We start from the raw sequence: 22,902 nt of genomic DNA on the forward strand, positions 1-22,902 counted from the left end.
TAAAACACACTTTTCACCTAATTTTCCATGAAGATTTTCAAAAGTAATGATTGATTATTGAAAAGGGTTAGCAATGACATATGATTTGGATATTTCCATGTCTGGGAAAAATTTGGGATTAAATGGGTTAAGCTAACATTAATGATAACTTTAGCTAGTTAATGTAGTTTATATGGCTGCAGGCCCATTTTCTCTAAATCACAACTTAAAAAGAAGCTAAGCTGTCTGTCTCTCCTGTCTCCCTCCATCATCTGCTGTCTGTCTCTCTCTCCATCATCTGCTGTCTGTCTCTCTCCTGTCTCCCTCCATCATCTGCTGTCTGTCTCTCTCCTGTCTCCCTCCATCATCTGCTGTCTGTCTCTCTCCTGTCTCCCTCCATCATCTGCTGTCTGTCTCTCTCTCCATCATCTGCTGTCTGTCTCTCTCCTGTCTCCCTCCATCATCTGCTTGTCCTCAGAAGGATGGATGCAGGAGTGGACACAAACAGGATTTTCAAAGAGCAGTGGTCACATCGACCAGATATTCGCTCTCTTCAACATCATTTGAAAACATGTTTGTTGATTTTATTTCATTGAATGAAAACAATATATATGTTTGTGTTTCTCCAGGACTCCAGGTTGAAGGAAATCACAACTCAACAGGTAAATAGAGAAATGAACAAGAGAGAAAGAAAGTAGAATCTTCACTTCTTTCACTGAAGACTCTCTTCTTTCTGTTCAGAGCCTGATGATGTCAGGTTGGTGGGAGGAGCCAGTCGCTGTGCTGGAACACTGGAGATGAGACGTCGGGGAGACTGGAGACCAGTGGATGGCTATGGCTGGACCCTGAAGGAAGCAGCTGTTGCCTGTAGAGAGCTGGACTGTGGCTCTGCTGTTTCTGTAGGACTGAGAAAGGAGTCCTCAGACAGACGTGTGTGGAGGATCAGGTCTGACTGTGTTCATTCTGGATCCACTCTGAGGGAGTGTGCAACATCATTCTCCTCTTCCTCCATCCTGAATCTCACCTGCTCAGGTAAGCCCCTCAGTGACATCATCTATGACATCATCAGTAATGTTGCTGTGTGTCACTGCTGCAGGCTGTGGTGTTCTAAACATGTGTTCTGGTGTTACAGTTTATTTCAATTTCTTTGGCTCATCTCTTGAAACATTGTTAATATTCTCAGAACCTGATTTGTCTAAATAGCTTCCATGTTCCAACACAACACCATAACTCACCTGCAAAAGGTCAGAACTCACTCAAAACATTGAAGTCGTGCTTCAAAACAAAGTTAGTGTCTCATATAAAAAGTCTCTGCCCTCCAAATGAAAAGTTCCTTTGACCTCATGGAAACAATGGTGGTCAGAATGTTTAGATGTTTTTCAGGACGGCAGTGGAGCCTGGAAATGTTCCTTATATCCACATTTCAGGTTTGTCCTATTTCTTTAGTTGACCCTGAATGTTTCCTCTACTAGAATGTTCTGTTTGTCCAGTGAACTGAACACTAAACTGAATACTATCCACATGCTGATTTCATCAGTACAAGTTTCTTTTACAGTATTACACACTGCACTCACGTTTCCATGGAAACGGTTACAGTTGCCCTGTTCATGATGTACCTGAGCAGGTTCCTCCATGTTCAGACATTGTGGTTATTCTGTTGTAGTCCAGCTCTATAAATATGTTTGGTAACAGCCGTACTCATGAATAGCACCTGTCAGCTGACTGGAGATGACGTGTGATTGGTTGATGTAAGATGGGACAAACTCCTCATTGGTTAGTGAAGTTCAAGTTTCTCCTGACAGACAATTTACCAGTTTAGTGGACGTTAGAAAATACTCCATAGTACATAATGATATTCAGAGATGGACAGAGTACACAACCCCAGTACTTGAGTAATAGTACAAATACTACTGGTCAACATTTACTCCGTTACGAGTAAAAGTAACTCAGTCGACATGGTACTCGAGTAAGAGTAAAAAAGTACTTGCTTTTAAAGGTACTTAAGTATCCAAAAGTACATGCTATTAAATGTACTTTAAATAAAAGTAAGAGTAAGAGTACATTTCAAATAAAATGAATGGGATCACAGGACTACAGCAGATGTTGCAGATGCAGATGTTTATTAACAATCATTGAAATTGTAACCAGATGAACCTGCACCGTCCAACGAACTCTCTATCATTGGGAACTGGAACCCCCTCAAAGACCAATGTTGTCCCCACACCACTGGTTGAGAATCACTGTTTTACAAAAAACGACATCTCTGCTTTCAATAACTCAATGTTGAGGTCACTTGTCTTTACAGGAAGGACAATATAGGAGCACAACAAACTCTGTCTCCCCATGTCTGTCTTGTCTGTCTCCGTTTCAAACCACAACACACACACACACACACACACACACACACAGTGCCACTTCCTACAAAATGTAGTTTTTGTGATCAACACACACTCACATTCTCACAACACGATGACATTGACCGAGACAAATAGGAAAAACACACGGTGAAAGTCTGGTTAACTTACGTCAACGTGTTTCTTTAAGTTGGACGTGGAGTTGTTGAAAGCAGAGATGTAGTTTTCCTTCGGCAAACACAACACACATTGGAAAATATATGACTGTTTGTCTGTGTCCATGTTTTTTACTCTGTAAAACTCAAACATGGAGTCCAGATAAGGCCAAGGATGTTCTGAAAGTTCCTCCGGATCATTATCACACTCAGTCTGAGACTCAGTCATTGTCGCGGTTTTGTGTTGACAAACACAGTGGAGAGCGTGGCTACTTTGGCGGTATCCTTATGGGGAGGGATTACGTATTTCTGCCTTTTCGTAGATCCCAGTGGAGAGCGTGCACTGTGATAGGTTTCCTTCTTTGACAAACACAGCTTGTGTTCAATAGTATTTAAAACAAAAAGAAAGAAAAAAAAAAGAGCAGACCTGAAAGTAACGAGTACTTTTCAGCCTTTCTAGAAATTAACTCGAGCAATCATAATTTCACGTCATGAAGATGTTATAGGTTAAAGCAACTAATGAAAGACAAGTAGGCAACTTCAAAGAGTTCTCATCTTTACTCTTTAGTGCAGGGCTTCAGGGCTGTAGTGCTACTGTGCATCATACTGTCAATTAACATAGCCTACTGTCCATCAACAACATTGTAAATACATAAATACAATACAACATTGTAAATAAATATAAATGAAATGTAAATGTGTTTGTCACTAATACTTAAATACAAGCAGATTAGTGTCCACTGGTTGTTTCTATTTGAAAGAGCCAAACACATGCCCACGCCGGTCTGTAACAGAAATGAACTGCTGGCAGATTTCTGTCAGATCACTATTGTCAAGTCTCTTCCTTCATCTCCTTCAGCCTCTCCTTCTCTACCTCCTCCAGCTTCTCCTCCTCCATCTCCTTCAGCCTCTCCTTCTCCTCCTGCCTCTCTTCCTCTACCTCCTCCATCTCCTCCAGCCTCTCCTTCTCCTCCTGCCTCTCTTCCTCTACCTCCTCCATCTCCTCCAGCCTCTCCTTCTCCTCCTGCCTCTCTTCCTCTACCTCCTCCATCTCCTCCAGCTTCTCCTCCTCTATCTCCTCCAGCCTCTCCTTCTCCTCCTGCCTCTCTTCCTCTACCTTCTCTGGCCTCTCCTCCTCCATCTCCTCCAGCTTCTCCTCCTCTATCTCCTCCAGCCTCTCCTTCTCCTCCTGCCTCTCTTCCTCTACCTCCTCCATCTCCTCCAGCTTCTCCTCCTCTATCTCCTCCAGCCTCTCCTTCTCCTCCTGCCTCTCTTCCTCTACCTTCTCTGGCCTCTCCTCCTCCATCTCCTCCAGCTTCTCCTCCTCTATCTCCTCCAGCCTCTCCTTCTTTACATCCTCCTGCCTCTCTTCCTTCATCTCCTCCAGCTTCTCCTCCTCTATCTCCTCCAGCCTCTCCTTCTCCTCCTGCCTCTCTTCCTCTACCTTCTCTGGCCTCTCCTCCATCTCATCCAGCTTCTCCTTCTCTACCTCCTCCAGCCTCTCTTCCTCTACCTTCTCTGGTCTCTCCTCCTCCATCTCCTCCAGCCTCTCCTCCTCCATCTCCTCCAGCCTCTCCTCCTCAATCTCCTCCTGCCTCTCTTCCTTCATCTCCTCCAGCTTCTCCTCCTCTATCTCCTCCAGCCTCTCCTTCTCCTCCTGCCTCTCTTCCTCTACCTTCTCTGGCCTCCCCTCTATCTGCTCCAGCTTCTCCTCCTCTATCTCCTCCAGCCTCTCCTTCTCTACCTTCTCCTGCCTCTCTTCCTTCATCTCCTCCAGCTTCTCCTCCTCCAGCTTCTCCTCCTCTATCTCCTCCAGCCTCTCTTCCTCTACCTTCTCCAGCCTCTCCTTCTCCTCCTCCTCCAGCCTCTCCTCCTCTATCTCCTCCAGCCTCTCCTTCTCCTCCTCCTCCAGCTTCTCCTCCTCCTCCAGCTTCTCCTCCTCCTCCAGCTTCTCCTCCTCTATCTCCTCCAGCCTCTCTTCCTCTACCTTCTCCAGCCTCTCCTTCTCCTCCTCCTCCAGCCTCTCCTCCTCTATCTCCTCCAGCCTCTCCTTCTCTATCTCCTCCAGCTTCTCCTGCCTCTACCTCCTCCAGCCTCTCCTTCTCCTCCTCCTCCAGCCTCTCCTTCTCTACCTCCTCCAGCCTCTCCTCCTCTATCTCCTCCAGCCTCTCCTCCTCCATCTCCTCCAGCTTCTCCTCCTCTACCTCCTCCAGCCTCTCTGCAGTCTGTCACCTTACACAATGTGTTGATGCATGACATGAACAGATACATTAGGGATACAATGATCATAGAGCTTGATGGTACAGTTATTGCCTGAGCAAAAAAGGCTTTTACTAAATATTAAGATTACTTAATATGAATTAATTATATTTGATAATTATAAAATCACATGATCATCTAGAATCTGAGGTTTTATTGTATTTCCACCACAAATGTTCTTTATTTCTGTTTTTAAACCGTTGCTCTCTTCTACACAAATACATGAAAAATAAGAATGAAAAAATTACTTTTAAAAAGTGTATCTCTTTGGCATTAAATATGCTCTTTTATTCAATATCTCTATTGTTGAGCCTCTACCTATACACCCTGAAATAACTTACACTTTGACTCCTAAAGAAGTCTCTTATACACTTTTCTTTTCTTTGACATCCTTCAAATCCTGGACAGCACACACACACGCACGTACACACGAACACACACACACACACGTACACACGTACACGAACACAAACAGACACAAACACAAATGTAAATGACACCACTGATATTAAAATCCATCTAGCTGACGTGACCCAGGAAGAACAAATGCCGAACATGTTGACAACCTGCAGATAACATGCACTGCCTCTCGCCCGGTCCAACTAGCAGGTTGCAGGTAGTTTTAACAAGCAGAAGGAGTGACAGTGGGGACAGCAATCACATGTAAGTTAGCGAAAAACCGGCAGCCAATCAGGGAGCGGTATTTAGGTTAGAGGCGGGACTTCTAGCAGAGACCGACTTAACCCTTTGTGTGCCATAATCATTGACTAAACACTACGGACAGCGGTTGTATTGATAGTGACTACACAGTAGCGGCTGAATATTGGTAGGGACGTGTCCCTAGCGTCCCTACCCAATTCTACGCCCTTGAAAAGTAAAAGTATTTGTCTTGGAAATGTATTCAAGTAAGAGTAATAAGTACCAAAGAAATCTAATACTCAAGTAAAGTACAAAATCCTCTGGATATGTACTTAAGTACAGTACTTAAGTACATATACTCTGTTACTGTCCACCACTGATGATATTCATGGTTTATATTAGGGGTGTCAACGATACAATAATAAATCGTAACCGTTTAGAAAAATCTATAACCGTTTACACGTCATTTCCCCTCCTCCTCGTTTATTTCTCACCAATATATACGGCTATAGTATCCGGCCCGCGAAGGAATATTTACTGGCCCGTTTAGTGAAAAAAAACATAAAAAAATGCTGTCCGTATAGTGTCTGATATGAGCTGCCCTCTCTCATCTCCGCGCAGCACAGTGGAGACTTGCTCCTTAAGGCGCGCGGCCACAACAATCCTCACCGCGCGCCCCCGCTACGTTCTTCTTCGTGTACGTTCTTGATGTTGTTCTGATGACCGTCCGCCTCGTTGAACCACCACGATGTCGCTTTCTACTTTGAAAACTCGGAAAGTTGACACTGTATTTGGATAAGCTGTTGCACTCTTCAGACTCGTGGTGTGAGCGGAACCGGACCGGACCGGTACTTTATAATCAAAATGCGGCTGTGTGTCTCCGTCCAAAATCTGCTGCGCTCGCGCTGCCTGCTCGCACAGATCCGCTCGTATTCACATGCGCTGATGCAGGTCGAGTGTTGACTAGAAATATATGCAGACGGCGCTCCTTCAAAACAACATCAAGCCCTGTGTGTGTAGTATTATATGTACAACAGTTGAGTGTAATTCATGCCAGGCAACGTTGGCTTATAGTAACAGCACGGGATCCATGCGCAACCACTTACAATGGCTTTGATGTCATGGGATTAGCATTAGCATTAGCATTAAACGTTGACACCCCTAGTATATATGCTGACACATTTAGACAGTTGAACGGACTATTGTACATGTGATGACTCACACCATGAAATAATTCATACATGTTTTGAAGAGAACAACTATTCAACTTAGAAGCAACATAATCAGTTTTGATCAGCAAGATATGTTCAATCATTAATTGTGCAAATTGTAGATAATTGTTCTCATTTGCATATATGTGCTAAAATATTTGCAAATTATTTAAAAGAATGAGAAATGATAATCTGTTGTGAAGCAGTGGCCAGTGGTTTGGAGGTTTACACATGTTGTTTAGAAAATATTCATTATCTTTTGAGAATTGTGGCAAAGCAATTGAGAAAAACAGTAAATGATGAACTGATGGTGGAATTGTTTTGAGTCCAGTTTGAATCACTGAATAGTTTCATGACATCTTTTTCTCTGGTGTCTGGTGTCTTTTCTCTCTCTCTATTTGATCTTCTATCATCTCTCCAGACTCTGTCAGGCTGCTGAATGGGACTAGTCTGTGCTCAGGCAGACTGGAGGTGAAGTCCAACCAGTCCAACCAGTGGTGGTCCTCAGTGTGTGAAGCTGACTTTGACCAGCAGGATGCAGAGGTGGTCTGTAGGGAGCTTGGCTGTGGGGCTCCTTCAGTCCTCCAGGGGGCGCTCTATGGAGACGTGGGGGCTCCAACGTGGACCAAAGAGTTCCAGTGTGGAGGCCATGAGTCTGCTCTCCTGGACTGTAGAAGCTCAGGCTCAGATAGAAACACCTGCTCACCTGGCAAAGCTGTTGGACTCACCTGCTCAGGTAGAAGAGGAGCTGCAGCTTTGATCTGGTTCATTTCTGTTCTCATCAAACTCACTTTGCTCTTTGACTGACGACTCTTCTTTCTGTTCAGAGCCTGATGATGTCAGGTTGGTGGGAGGAGCCAGTCGCTGTGCTGGAACACTGGAGGTGAGACAGGGAGACTGGAGACCAGTGTATGACTATTACTGGACCCTGAAGGAAGCAGCTGTTGTCTGTAGAGAGCTGGACTGTGGCTCTGCTGTTTCTGTAGGACGGAGAGAGGAGTCCTCAAGAAGACCTGTGTGGGGGATCAGGTCTGGCTGTGTTCATTCTAGATCCACTCTGAGGGAGTGTGCAGCATCAGATTCCTCTTACTCCATCCTGAATCTCACCTGCTCAGGTAAGTCCCTCAGTGACATCATCTATGACATCATCTATGACATCATCTATGACTGTTGTCACGTTCCTTAATCAGGGAACCAGACAAAAAAGGTGGAGACCACACCAGACATATACTTTTTAAACAAAGAAATTTATTAAACAACTCAAAAAGAAAAGGAATCAGTAATCGATAGTGTTTTATGGATGCGTGTCTGTAAGTGAGGTGGCTGAATGTGTATGTATGGGTGCGTGGATGCAAAAACCTATAATTGACCCAAAATAATCCATTACACAGAACACCAGGCCCCAAACAGTCCCCATACCATGTGCGAGATCCAAACCAGACCAAAGGCAGAGAGAGACTGCGTAGCCTGAGCAGAGTACTTCTGCTCAGGCCTAGTGGCCACACCCACACCTTGCCAGGTGCCAGCCATTCAGCCTGATGAGCAGGCAGCACCAGGACTGGGAGGAATCTCCTCCCTCCGTCACACTGTGGTTTTCAAACTGGGGCGTGCCGAGTAGGGCCCTATGACAGAATCACATATTTGGACAATGAAAATGTAATCAACTGTAAAATGCGGAATTTCATTGAATTTATAAAAGTATTTAAAAGTATTTGTTTTCTCTAATATATATATATATATATATATATATTATTATCATTGTAAACGTTGAGAGTCTCTACTGTCTAACAACACCGCTTCATCCAGCGTCTCTCCTCTCTGTCAGAGGGGCGGGGCTGACGCACACACACACAGCGCTCCGTGAAATGAAACAAGATATGGACGGAGCTCTAGAAGCGATGACGTCATGACAAAGATGCATGCAATGTGGTTGTTTTACTTTCTTCATTCTTACTTATCTAGAAAGCTGTCAGCTGTTGGTAATTCAACATATTCAACATATCTGCTGAATGCACCAAGATATCTGTATGAGAGAAACCTCCACGTGTGCTGCTTCAGGAGTCCTCTGGGCCGACCACCAAGCAGCCTGAAAGGACTCCTTCTTCAGCTCCACAGCTTTCTGAGCCGCTGGTTTCCACCAGCAGGTTCTTTGGTTGCCACCATAGCAGGCACCAAAAGTGGCCACAACTCTGAGCAGCTCAGTCGGGGGCTCGTCAGTATCTCCACCCCCACGTGGAGTCCTTCACCCTGAACACCTCCTTACAGGGCTCCAGACTAACTGTATGCATTGGTTGCACTGGTGAGCCTAACTTTTTTTTTTAGGTGCACCAGCACAAAATTCAGGTGCACCCACGTTTTTCATTGCGTCGCCTTTAACACCAAAAGGTCACCTTTTCATCGCTCTCCTTTTACATAATGACGCCCCCTTATGGCCTAGGTTAACTGCAGCACCATCAGCACCCAGAGCACCCGTTTTCTCCAGCCAATCTGCACACTGATGCCCAAACGCAGCAAATGCTTGCTTTGTGGCAGCATAAATTCCTCAAGAATAAAAAGATCATACAGGTCACTAGCCTATAGATTGCAAATGGAAAACTGTTTATGTGATCTTAGCCTAGCCTACTTATATTTTTACTTAGGCTATTCATTTTTAATAATATTAGGAATAGGCTACTATACAATTTCCTATTCATGATCTCTCATGCTGTAATGTGGGCCTTCAAACACTGTGCGTGTCCATGCTCCACCCGACATGTCCAATTAACATGTTGACCGGCCTCCCTTTATGCAAAATGCAGCAGTAGACAATAACGCACTCCTTCGTAGAGACTCTTCCACAAACGCACTATTACCGGCCATATTCTGACCGCACTCCCGACAATAAATGCAGTGCATTGAGTCCCTTTCTTCATCGTACATCAGCCAGGGAAATTGCTTCAACCAGTCCTGTCTGAAGGCATATTTTGGGGCTTTTTAATTAATTAATTAATTGTCTTGGGGCCAGGCTTTCTGCCTCTCTTCATTTTCAAAGAAAAGTACCGGCTCAGCTCGCTCACATTTTTCGAACTGACACAATTTACAGCAGTGAAAAGGACCACAGCCAATCAGAGGCAAGGACCCGCCCGAGCTCTGTCTCTTATTGGTTTAGACCACGTTTCTAAACACAGCTTTATTCTCAGGAAGATAAGAGAGAATCCAAAGCTGTAACTTCTCTGTGTGGAGAGCAACGTTTGTGGAGTCTCTGAGCAGAAGGAACAGAATAGAGGATCTGCAGATGATGATGTGTTTCTGCTTGAAAACATATTGAAAGTGTTGAACAATGGATAACAGTTGTTAGGGTGTATTCATGTAAATGTGATGTAACACTGCTGCAGGCCGTGGTGTTCTAAACATGTTCTGGTGTTACAGTTTATTTCAATTTCTTTGGCTCATCTCTTGAAACTTTGTTAATATTCTCAGAACCTGATTTGTCTAAATAGCTTCCATGTTCCAACACAACACCATAACTCACCTGCAAAAGGTCAGAACTCACTCAAAACATTGAAGTCGTGCTTCAAAACAAAGTTAGTGTCTCATATAAAAAGTCTCTGCCCTCCAAATGAAAAGTTCCTTTGACCTCATGGAAACAATGGTGGTCAGAATGTTTAGATGTTTTTCAGGACGGCAGTGGAGCCTGGAAATGTTCCTTATATCCACATTTCAGGTTTGTCCTATTTCTTTAGTTGACCCTGAATGTTTCCTCTACTAGAATGTTCTGTTTGTCCAGTGAACTGAACACTGAACTGAATACTATCCACATGCTGATTTCATCAGTACAAGTTTCTTTTACAGTATTACACACTGCACTCACGTTTCCATGGAAACGGTTACAGTTGCCCTGTTCATGATGTACCTGAGCAGGTTCCTCCATGTTCAGACATTGTGGTTATTCTGTTGTAGTCCAGCTCTATAAATATGTTTGGTAACAGCCGTACTCATGAATAGCACCTGTCAGCTGACTGGAGATGACGTGTGATTGGTTGATGTAAGATGGGACAAACTCCTCATTGGTTAGTGAAGTTCAAGTTTCTCCTGACAGACAATTTACCAGTTTAGTGGACGTTAGAAAATACTCCATAGTACATAATGATATTCATGGTATATATGCTGACACATTTAGACAGTTGAATGGACTATTGTACATGTGATGACTCACACCATGAAAGAATTCATACATGTTTTGAAGAGAACAACTATTCAACTGAGAAGCAACATAATCAGTTTTGATCAGCAAGATATGTTCAATCATTAATTGTGCAAATTGTAGATAATTGTACTCATTTGCATATATGTGCTAAAACATTTGCAATTTGTCTAAAAGAATGAGAAATGATAATCTGTTGTGAAGCAGTGGCCAGTGGTTTGGAGGTTTACACATGTTGTTTAGAAAATATTCATTATCTTTTGAGAATTGTGGCAAAGCAATTGAGAAAAACTGTAAATGATGAACTGATGGTGGAATTGTTTTGAGTCCAGTTTGAATCACTGAATAGTTTCATGACATCTTTTTCTCTGGTGTCTGGTGTCTTTTCTCTCTCTCTATTTGATCTTCTATCATCTCTCCAGACTCTGTCAGGCTGCTGAATGGGACTAGTCTGTGCTCAGGCAGACTGGAGGTGAAGTCCAACCAGTCCAACCAGTGGTGGTCCTCAGTGTGTGAAGCTGACTTTGACCAGCAGGATGCAGAGGTGGTCTGTAGGGAGCTTGGCTGTGGGGCTCCTTCAGTCCTCCAGGGGGCGCTCTATGGAGACGTGGGGGCTCCAACGTGGACCAAAGAGTTCCAGTGTGGAGGCCATGAGTCTGCTCTCCTGGACTGTAGAAGCTCAGGCTCAGATAGAAACACCTGCTCACCTGGCAAAGCTGTTGGACTCACCTGCTCAGGTAGAAGAGGAGCTGCAGCTTTGATCTGGTTCATTTCTGTTCTCATCAAACTCACTTTGCTCTTTGACTGACGACTCTCTTCTTTCTGTTCAGAGCCTGATGATGTCAGGTTGGTGGGAGGAGCCAGTCGCTGTGCTGGAACACTGGAGGTGAGACAGGGAGACTGGAGACCAGTGGATGACTATTACTATGACTGGACCCTGAAGGAAGCAGCTGTTGTCTGTAGAGAGCTGGACTGTGGCTCTGCTGTTTCTGTAAGATGGAGAGAGGAGTCCTCAAGAAGACCTGTGTGGAGGATCAGTTCTGACTGTGTTCATTCTGGATCCACTCTGAGGGAGTGTGCAGGATCAGACTACTCTGCCTCCATCCTGAATCTCACCTGCTCAGGTAAGCCCCTCAGTGACATCATCTATGACATCATCTATGACAGCAGTGTTCCCAGTATGTTCCTTCCTCTGTCCCAGTGACAGTCAGTGGTTTCCACTGGACTGAACTGTAAAGTTCTCCAGGACAATGACGTCCTAGAATGTAGAGAAGTGGGCTGGTTTCTGGAAGCTTCAGACCCTCCATAGACTGCTGAGCTTCACCTGGCAGGACACACCTGTCTGTCTGTCTGTCTGTCTGTCTGTCTGTCAGACCTGTGACATCACTTCCTGTTTCCACAGCGTATCTTGATCTCATTCTAATATTTAATGCTAGATCGTGGGCTTTAAGTCTCATATTGTGTAATAAAAGTTTTCAAACATATCGTTTTTGTTTGATAATAATAATAACCATAATTATAATGACAATAATAAAGGTTATTTATAGCACTTATCAAAACGACTTGTTACATAGTGCTTTACGAGGCAGACATCAAAAGAGGAAAGGAGAGAATAAAATGCAACATACACACATTTCCAGATATTTATGAACAAATCTGAATAAATCCAAATGAATTCTTAAAAAATATATCAATCTGAACGTGTTCACAAACTACAGGTAGCATCTAATAGGATGTAACTGTTTCTATGACTTCCTGTGACGTCTATGAAGGCTGCTGGAAAGCGTTGGACTGGATGGCAGCTTTTAGGCTCCGCCTCCTGCTGCTGCCGCCTGATCTCGTCTACTTTCCAGGCGAGGAGCAGTTCATCTCCAACGAGCCTCATGTGACCGTTCATCATCTCTCTGTCTTTACAGACCTGCTGCTGCAGCCAAACATCTCCATGTCCTCCTCCATGGACGGGGTCTCCGAGGCCCAGCAGCAGGGGTTTCAGGCGTTCAGGCGCTCCACCTTCATCGTCTCCTGCTCCGTCCAGCCACAGTACCCAGGAGGCTCCTTCCAGCTCACCTTCACCTCCTCCAACTCAGCACACAACTACACCCAGCCAGCTGTCAATCACACTGCCCACTTCCTGTTTCCTGCTGCAGAGCCCGCCCACCAGGGACGCTACAGCTGTGTTTATCACGTCCATGTTCTTTCTCATAACCTCTCCTCTGAGAGCCGTCTGCTCTCTGTCACTGTCGTAGGTAAGCTGACTGTTCAATTCCTGATTAGCATGACTGAAAGAAGTGAAATGTAATAATATTCTTTTAGATTTAGGTTTAATCCCACAGACACAAAAAGAATGTGGCTGCAGCTGAAAATGAAGCAGAGGAATATTGTGCAAACAGGCAGCCTAAGACATATGGTTTTAATCTGATGCCAGATTGCCAGTCTGCCCATGCTCGTCAATAAACTCCTTTCTGATTCTGATTCTGAGCATCGTGTCCCGACGTCAGGCTGCTCCAATCAATGTGCTTCATATCTATTAGGTGGAAGTTTAGGTTCACTGTCTTTGTGGAACAGAGGACCCAGAGTGTCCCTCTTCTCAGGCTTAACAAACTCAGAGTTTAACTAAACTTGCTTTCTGGAATCCAGCCCTGATCTAGTGAACAAAGTGAAACCAGGTCTGTAAATGGTGACAGCAAACAATGGACTGGAGGACAGAATGCCAGGTCCCTAGTTTGTGTTGAATGGCAGCTGTTGGAGTCATGATGAGTCATGTGATGACTGTCCATGTGTTTGATCATCAGATCTGAGACCTGTCATCATCAGATTGGTCACTGTGCCGCTGATTCTGCTGTCGGCGCAGGTCGGCCTTTACTTCTACTGTAAGGTACTGACACATGTCTGTTGTTGAGAGCACTGACTCAGTCTGTGTTCATTGACCTGGAGAGAGGAGCCATGCAGGAAGTCACATGTCTGTGTGCTGTCACGTCTCTCCAGGCCAGCAGGGGGCAGAAGCCGGGCAGACGGGAGGACGTGGAGCCGGATTACTACAACCTGGGCGTTGGTGCAGCTGAAGGAGGGCCGACTGAACAGGAAGGAGCTCGGGGAGCAGAGTAGCACCTCCAAGGAGCTCCTCTCACATCCACATGGGTTTCTAACACACCGACACCAGCTCATGTTCATACGCATGTTACTCTGGAAATATGACTCATCACATTTCTACTATATTGTTATTACTCTGGACATGAAAAGATGTCCATGTTGAAGTGGGGGGTTTGGAGCTAGGTGCTATCTCTGAAGCGTGAGGATCTGCTGGTGATGCTTCTGTACCTCTTCCCTGATGGTAAAAGAGTGAACAGGTGATGTGCTGGGTGGGAGGGGTCAGTGGGGAGCTGTTCTACTTCACCCTGGTAAGCACCCTGCCGCTTTCCTGATGTTTTGACGGTGGAGCAGCCTTCTGATATCATGCTCTGAGATTGAAAAGGGTGGACCAGCCAACCTAGGGTGGGGGAGACTGAGAGAGCTGGTCTGAGCTTCACTGGACTCCAATCTACAGTAGAAATGACAAAATTACAATCCCATCTCCACATTAATAACCTGTTTGAGCCCCTCCAGTCTGGTGTTCTCCACTGGCTTCCCATCTAGAAGGCATTCCACCATCTGGCCCCCCCTCATCTCCCTGACCTCATCCCCCCCTACCAACCCTCGCGGGCCCTCAGATCCACATCAGCCGGTCTCCTCTCCATCCACAAATCCAACCTCCGCAGCTTCGGTGCCAGAGCCTTCTCCAGGGCAGCTCCCAGGCTCTGGGACTCCCTTCCCCAAACCATCGGTGATTCTGAGTCCCTCACCATATTCCAGTCCCGCCTCCAAACCCATCTTCTTTCTTTCATTGTTTTGTCTGATGGTCTGTTTATCTCTTGTCTGTAAAGCGTCTTTGGGTTCAGAAAAGCGTGATATAAATTGAATGTGTTATTATTATTATTAGAAATCCTTCAGCCTCTCAGGAAGGGGGGCTCACATGATGCTTGATCTTGTAGTTAGTGATTGTGTGCCGGCCCTGCCAAACCCCCTTAAAGTCATGGACTTGGAGCTTGTTTTCAGGTGTGACTCTAGAAGTGGCTTCAGCTGTTTGAGCTGCCTTTTGAAGTTGCTATTTAAGGAGTTTGTATTGGTCTTTGTCGCCACATTGAAATGCAGCATTTGTCTCACTGCATAGGAGCCTTACTTCCTTGTTGAAGCGAGGCTTGTTGTTGCTATGGTAACAGGTTTCTTCATGGAGACATGGTTGAAATCTCCCAGCACCAGGACTGCAGAGTCCTGTTGGAGGTCCCAGAGACTGTTTTCACACCGACTTCATCTGTTAGTCACATGTCATGACTTCACGTCAGCGCCCCCTTGTGGTTCACATGGCTCATTGTTGTTGTGAAGTCGATTTGGGCAGCAGGACACATTTAGCTGAAGAGAATCACAATGAACAGCTTATTTTTGTGATGAACCAATTTTCATAATTCATAAGAATTCTGCTTCATTTTGTACATAAAGTGTTGACTTAATGTTGTACTTTATAAACAAGTATTTGATTTTGTATTTCAGGATTTTACTCTTATTAATCATTTTGCTCATTTCATAACAATTGTACTTGATTTTGCTGTTTTTCATAAGTTTTGTGCTCATTTGACTTAGTTTAAGGAATGTTGTTGTTTATCGTGACTTTTTATTCATGACAATGTTTTATATGATGAGAAGAGAAAGCAAAAAGCAAAATGAACAAACAAATATGAGGCCATGGGATGATCAGTAAATCCAAGGTAAATTTCAAAATAAAAGTCTGTATATAGAATAATGATTAAGCGTCTGTCTCAGGGAGTTTGCTCATTTTTGTACTGAACAGATTTTGATGAGAAATATGGTCATAACTAAGCAAACAATCTGAATAAACATAAGAAACATATGCAGCAGGTCGATGCAGTTGAAGTAGAACATTGAAATCTTGACTTTGTATATTTGTTTTTGAATTACAATCGACCACAAATCTCTCATTTCATGTTTCTATGTTCCATTTTCTGCCTATATTTGATTTCTAGACTATTTCATGTGGTACGTTGTGGTTTTGAAGAGCTGTGATTTAGTTTTGGACACATTTAAGGAGCTTTGTTGGAGGAGCCTGAGATCTATTCAGCGTGTTGGTTTGTTTGAGATTTGTGAAGACAGACTAAAGAGAAGACAGACTACGACGTGCCGTTCACTATTTATTCATAATTCTATCATGAAGTCAAAGCAAGAGCTCAAGGACTGTTTGTGTTTGGAAAATGCTGGTGCATGGCAGTGATAGTAGTCCCAGTGTTTGGACTTAAAACCAGATGCATGAATCACCCAGGTGTTCATGCGGATGGTAATCTATGGTCCAGTGAACTAGCAGTGCTAGCAGGCTCAGTGTAACGGTAAGGCTCACATCATCAACAGTGTTCCAGTCAATAGAACGGAGCAAAGCTCCCCATAGTACAAGAATAACATGGAACAGGGCTCTTAGTGGTGAAGTCCAACATGGAGGAATCCTCACATCCAACGACTGCTCCTCTGGAATCTTTGTGCAAATGAAAATAAATACATATATATTACATCATGTGATGTATCTGTCTGTTTTTTCACGTGACACACTCTGAAATGAACGGCTACATGTTGACACATTTAGCTCCTAACGGTTAAAAAAGTGGTGAGTATTTAAAAGTCACTTTTTACCATATTTACAGCAATATTTGTGAACTTTGTCATATTGTTTGTTTTTGTGTTCCAGCCGAGAGCAAACAGCTGACGAGTTGGCAGAGAGCATTCTGGGATCAAACAGTTCCTCCAATCAAAAGTCCAAAGTCTGTCTCCGTTTCCGATTGGTCTCTTTAATGTTGTAAAGAAATGTTTGACTCCAACGTGTCAAATCATTGTTCTCAATCACTTTGCCAGTTTTTAAATTCAAGTAGTTTCACGTCATCATGTGATCAGTCTTGGACCACTTTGAGTGGAATCTATCATTTATAAATATAATATTAAGGAATAAATAATGGCAGTAATAAGATAAAAAAGACACTGGTGATGGTATTTTCAGTTTACTGAGATGGGGTCCGACTCCCTGTGGTCTCCTGCTTATTATTATTATAATTATTGTTATTATTGCTATATATACTGTCTGATATGTGTGCGATGGTCCATAGGACTGTAGTTGAAACAGTGATTGACTTTAGAATGATTCTGTATGGATCCGTCAGTCTGCACTTCATGTCAGCACAACCGTATGAAAGCATCCCATAAAGGTCACATGTTGCCATGACAACAACGGAGAAATGACCAGACGGGCGACATCTTGGGCCAAATGCCAATGTCCCCCCTAAGGTCTAAGACCTGAACCCTCAGGGACCTACCGTGAACGCGCATCAAAGTGCGTGAGTCCGTGAGGGGGGATGTCGGGATTGGGCTTTTGTTTCGATGCTAGCTAGTAAGTAGCCGTTAAAGGAGTGGAACTGAACAACTCCACCCAAACACCAGATGACGACGTTGTACTTCTCTGCGGGGTTCTTTCCGTTAACTCGTCACGCGCTTCTATTAACGACGGTTCAACACGTAGTGACGGAGAAACCGAAGCTTTCTGAACCACTGAATCAATACGAAGCAATGTGTGGAAACGTTCAGTGTTTGGATCCAGTTAAATATGGCGACATCTGCTGGCCAATGTTTGACATTACATGGAACAAGTTAAAGATGCATAATAGTAAGGCCCTGTTCTGTATGTGTGACTGTTATGACCACATGGCTCAAGCATGGCATAACAAATTGGGAGACACGCAGTGACAAGTTCTTGGTATATTTATTTAACAATAAAAGGCACTAACAAGGAAATTAAGTATCAGTGTAGATGGCAGCTTAACTATGTGTAATGTGTAATGGACTGGTGTAATGAGAATGTACAACAAAACCAAAATGAAGACGATGAGGTTTGGCAGCAGCTTCAGTCACCCAGGCAGCGAGAGAGCGACAGGCTGGATGTCTTCCTCCTTTTATAGGCCAACCAGGCCAATCAGGTCAATCAGTTGCACCTGCTGCAGAAAGGGAAGAGCCAAATGGCCCAAGTAGTGAAGCAGCGCCTCCCCCCACCACACAGGGGAAGGACACCTTCCCTGACCGCCAGGGAAGGGGGACGTAACACCCTCCCCCTTAAAACAGAGGCCCAACATACGGCCTCTGTAAACAAGGCTGCGGCAACAAAGAAATTAAACAATATTTATGTCAAAGGGAGGAAAGGCAAAATGTTAAATGGGATCGGTCAGGGGAACTGGTTTACTTGAACCCTTCTGGCGCCCGTGACAGCGCATCAGCTATTACGTTGTCCACGCCACGAATGTGTCTGATGCTCAAGTTATAGGGCTGTAAAAAGAGTGTCCACCTCATTAACCGCTGGCTTGGACTCTGCAGAGAGTGGAGGAAGGTTAGAGGGTTATGGTCTGAATACACAACCACCGGATGGACCCCACCTCCCACGTACACATCAAAATGCTGCAGAGCCCACACCAACGCCAGCGCCTCCTTCTCTATTGTAGAGTAGTTCAGTTGATGACGGTTGAACTTCTTAGAAAAGAAGCTGACCGGTCTAACCACTCCCTGATCATCACTCTGCATCAGGACACCCCCAGCCCCAACCTGACTGGCGTCCACCTGCAACTGGAATGGCTGATCTAGGTGAGGCGCTGCCAGGACAGGAGCTGTACTCAACAGCATCTTCACTTGGCCAAAAGCCTGCCGACAGGCCAGAGACCATTCAAACTTGAAAAATTAGGGCAAAAACTTCTATAGTAGCCAACCATACCCAAAAATCGTCTAAGCTCAGTCTTGGAGACAGGCGGTGGAAACTTGTCGATAGCACGGACTTTGGCCCTTACTGGCTTGACCTGTCCTTGTCCCACAACCTTCCCCAGGTACGCAACAGTGGCCCTGGCAAATTCACATTTAGCCACGTTAACTGTGAGGTTAGCGTCTTGGAGACGAACAAACAATGCATGGACTCGATCCCTGTGCTGTTCCCAAGTGTCACTGTATACTACGACATCATCTAAATAAACAGCTACGCCCTCCAGCCCTGCCACTACTTGGTTCATCAGACGCTGAAAAGTGGCAGGCGCATTTCGGAGCCCAAAACTCATGACCCTGTAGGAATACAGCCCCGATGACGTAATGAAAGCAGCGATCTCTTGGGCACGTGGCGTCAGCGGGACCTGCCAGTATCCTTTTAATAGGTCAAATTTACTCACAAACCTGGCAGATCCTACCGCATCCACGCAATCCTCCATCCTCGGTAAGGGAAAAGAATCAGGTTTAGTCACTTCGTTTACCCTTCGGTAGTCTGTGCAAAACCTGTCTGTCATGTCTGATTTTCCCACCAGTAGGCATGGAGAGGCCCAACTGGAATTTGAAGGCACAGCCAGCTCATTATCTAGCAGATACTGAACCTCAGCGTCCATGCGGCGGCGCTTCTCCAGAGGAACTCTGTAGAACCTTTGCCGAATTGGCTTTGCATCCCCAACATCGATGTCATGCTGCACTAAGTGGGTACAGGAAGGAGTATCAGAAAACAGGGAAGGGAAAGCAGCCAACAGTCCCGACCGATCCCTGCCTTGTTCTTCTGACAAGTGGCAGAAAAGACCCCTTAAATCTGCAAGCGTTTCTGAGTTTTTGAGCCGAGGACGCAGCACGCCATCCCCAGGCCCTCTCACATCCGCCTCTTCCTCATCCCCCGTTTCCCCTACTGAAACAGATGCCGGGAGCATGTGAGCTATGGTAGTCAACATAGCAGGCTTAACCTCCTGAACCACATCCGCTCCTGGCACAGATATACGGGCATAGTAAGCTTTCAGCAAGTTCACATGACACAGTTGTGTCTGGAGTATCAACCAGATAGTTCTGTTCAGAGACTTGTCGGACCACGGTGTACGGTCCAGTGAACTTGGCCTGGAATGGCGAACCAAGGATAGGCAGCAATGCCAACACCTGGTCTCCAGGACAGAACACTCGAGGCTCTGTTCTGCGGTCATAGTACCGCTTCATCTTACTCTGGACGGCTGTCAGATGATCACCCGCCATCTTAACCGCCAGATGTAGTCTACGATGAAAACCGTTCACATAATCAATCAGGTTGACAGGCGGCTCTGCAACTTTTAGGCCATCCTGCAAAACTGAAAGGGGACCCCTCACTTTGTGTGCGAACACCAACTCACTGGGGCTAAACCCTGTGCTCTCCTGCACCACCTCCCTGGCTGACAACATAAGCCAAGGCAGCCCTTCCTCCCAATCCAACTTAAGCTCAGTACAGTATGAACGCATAAGCGACTTCAGGGTTTGGTGGAACCTTTCCAGTGCTCCCTGACTCTGAGCATGGTAAGCACTAGCTTTGTTGTGCTTGACCTTCAGCTGGCTCAAAACCTCTGCAAACATTCGTGACGTAAAGTTGGATCCTTGGTCACTCTGTATGACCCGAGGAATTCCAAAGTAGGATATGAACTGTGATAAAGCCTTAACAATCGATCGTGTGGTGATGGAGCGGAGAGGGTACACAGCGGGGTAACGTGTGGTCTGACACATTACCGTCAACAGATAGATGCACCCCGACTTGGATGGAGGGAGCGGCCCCACACAGTCGATGATGAGATGCTGGAATGGCTCACTTACTGCTGGAATGGGGTAAAGAGGTGCAGGTTTGATAGTCTGGGTAGGCTTGCCTGTGATCTGGCAGGTATGACAAGTCTTAATGAACCTGGTAACCTCTTTCTTTAACCTGGGCCAGAAGAAGTAACGCAGCAATCTGTTACAAGTCTTCCTAACCCCCATGTGTCCAGCCACCTCACCGTGGGCTGTCTCCAAAATTACTTCTCTAAACTTGGCAGGCACAACTACCTGAAGTACGGGATCACCTACCGAACAGTCATCATGAGGAAGCCACTTACGGACCAGCATGTCATCCAGTAGAAAGTACCCACAAGCTAAACTCTCCATCTCGTCTGTTGGCTTCACCTCACTGAACAGTCCCTTCAGCTCAGGATCCTCCTGCTGGGCTATAATCAGCTCACTCTTGGACAGGGCAAGAGGCAGATCAGGAAGTTGAGACACAGCATTTTTAAATCTTCCAGACTCTTTAATCCCCCTTTCCGGCCCTGTCCCACTCATCGAACGAGTTACTACGCAAGCAGTAAAAACCTCTGGAAACTCCTTCTCACTACTGTCTGGCACAGTGGAGATAGTCGGCCCAGAAGTCACCACAGGAGGCGGAACACCTCCCCAAACCCACCCTTTAGCTAAATCGTTTCCTAGAACGACAGACACTCCTTCTACAGGCATCTTTGATTTCAGTGCTATTGCCACTTCTCCTTTTACCAGCTCATGGTCAAGTTCGATTCTGTGTAAGGGAGCCGGCCAAGTATGCATCCCCATGTCTTGGATCAAAACACTCCTCCCCAGACTTGACTCCTCAGAAAAATCCAACACCGAGTCTAGGATGAATGATGCTGAACCCCCGGTGTCCCGCAAAATCTTTACAGGTACTTTCTGTGACCTACCCACCAATGAGACAAAACCTTCCCTGATGAACTCACTGTAATCAGGCGGAACCATATCTGCCCATAGCAAGCTAGAACCTTCCGAGATGCCAGGAAGGCTTGGCACAACAGACGCCACCATGGCCGGTTTCTCAGGACACATATTCTCTGCATCTAGGCCTAGTGCCCCCTGTCCTCCACCAACCGGAACTGCCAGGGCATGAGGTCTACTAGTACCCCCAGATAAACCCTTCCCATCATTTCTTTTACTTTTCAGCACAGGACAGTTCAATTTCCAATGTCCTTTCCCCAAGCAATAGTTGCATGTGGAGTTAAAATCACCCTTGCTGGGACGAACTTTTTCATATTGTGGGTTAGGAGCAGAGAATCCCAAGTTCCCACTAGGGAACTTTGCAGGGTACGGAGCTAAGAAACTAGAACCTCCCCCGCTATGACCACGTGACTCAGATGGAACTTTGGTAGTTAACACAAACTCATCTGCCCACCTGGCCGCTTCAAGGGCGGTTTTTGGTTTACGCTCATTGAGATGATTTACAATGCGCTCAGGTGTGACATTCTTGAACTGTTCTAGTAACAACACTTCACACAATTCATCGAGAGTAGTGACCCTTTCTGCCTCACGCCAACGTTTAAAGTGGCTTACCATCTCCCTCGTCACCTCCACATATGTCTGCGTCTCAGTTTTTCTCCAATTCCTGAAGCGCAATCGATAGGCTTCTGCACACAGCTCATAAGACAGAAGTATGGCATCCTTTACCTTAGTATACACTTGTCTCTCTACAGGGTCAAGTGCTAAGTAGGCCTCTTGAGCCTTCGGCGGAAGCACACTCTGAATCAGTGCAGTGCGGTCTGTAACTGTCCAACTTCTCTCCTCTGCCAGACTTTCAAATAATGAGAAAAATACATCAGGATCCCTCTCATTAAATTTCGGCATCAGACGGACCATATCACCCAAGCTGTCCCTAGACCTTGCATCAACAGCATCAGGTCTTGCCTGGCGCAACCTCTCTAGCTCAAGACGCACCTCCCTTTCTTTCTGGCATTCTCGGGCCTGAAACTCCATCTGCATGGCTAACAGTTCTTTTTGCTCTGCAAAGGATAGACCCGTACCCACTGAGACAAATCCAGCCCCTGCCCCTTTAATGGGTGAACCACCTGGGCTAGATGTTTCGTCATCTTCTAACACGCCCTGGTCAATTAACCCCACATGTACTGCAGCAAACACCTCCTTTTTCTTAGACCGACCCTGCATAACATCGGGGGTAAGGCTATAATGTGTGACGACCCGCCACAATTCTTCAACTTTCAATCTTTCAAGCAACTCGACTGATGGACTGGCCACAAACTCCTTAAAAAGATCCATCCTACTGTAAGCCAATCAACGGTCCACAAATGCTTAATCAGTAGTACCAATAACCTGTTATCAGCTACAATGCCTCGACTCAGAACGGTGAGTAGCGTGATATATCACCAAAAGCACAGAAGGGATAATTATCAGAGCTGCCCCGTATCTAACTGGAAGTAGAAGTCCCTAACTAG

General features: G+C 45.4%; 1 protein-coding gene and 1 long non-coding RNA gene across 2 annotated transcripts in view; one reads left to right on the plus strand and one right to left on the minus strand.

The window, feature by feature from the left end:
* Positions 1-22,902, minus strand: part of LOC311010071 (uncharacterized protein) — a gene marked incomplete at both ends in the record, with an annotated part of 443,514 nt that overhangs the window by 173,440 nt on the left and 247,172 nt on the right. The gene's annotated exons all lie outside the window — the stretch shown is intronic.
* LOC311009681 lies at positions 11,241-11,702 on the plus strand. Its single transcript, XR_014596676.1, has 2 exons — positions 11,241-11,517; positions 11,611-11,702. It is a non-coding gene; the product is annotated as an uncharacterized lncRNA (long non-coding RNA).

The sequence above is a fragment of the Eutrigla gurnardus genome, assembly GCF_963514095.1.
Source record: "Eutrigla gurnardus genome assembly, chromosome: 24".
In the NCBI taxonomy this organism is placed as follows: domain Eukaryota; kingdom Metazoa; phylum Chordata; class Actinopteri; order Perciformes; family Triglidae; genus Eutrigla; species Eutrigla gurnardus.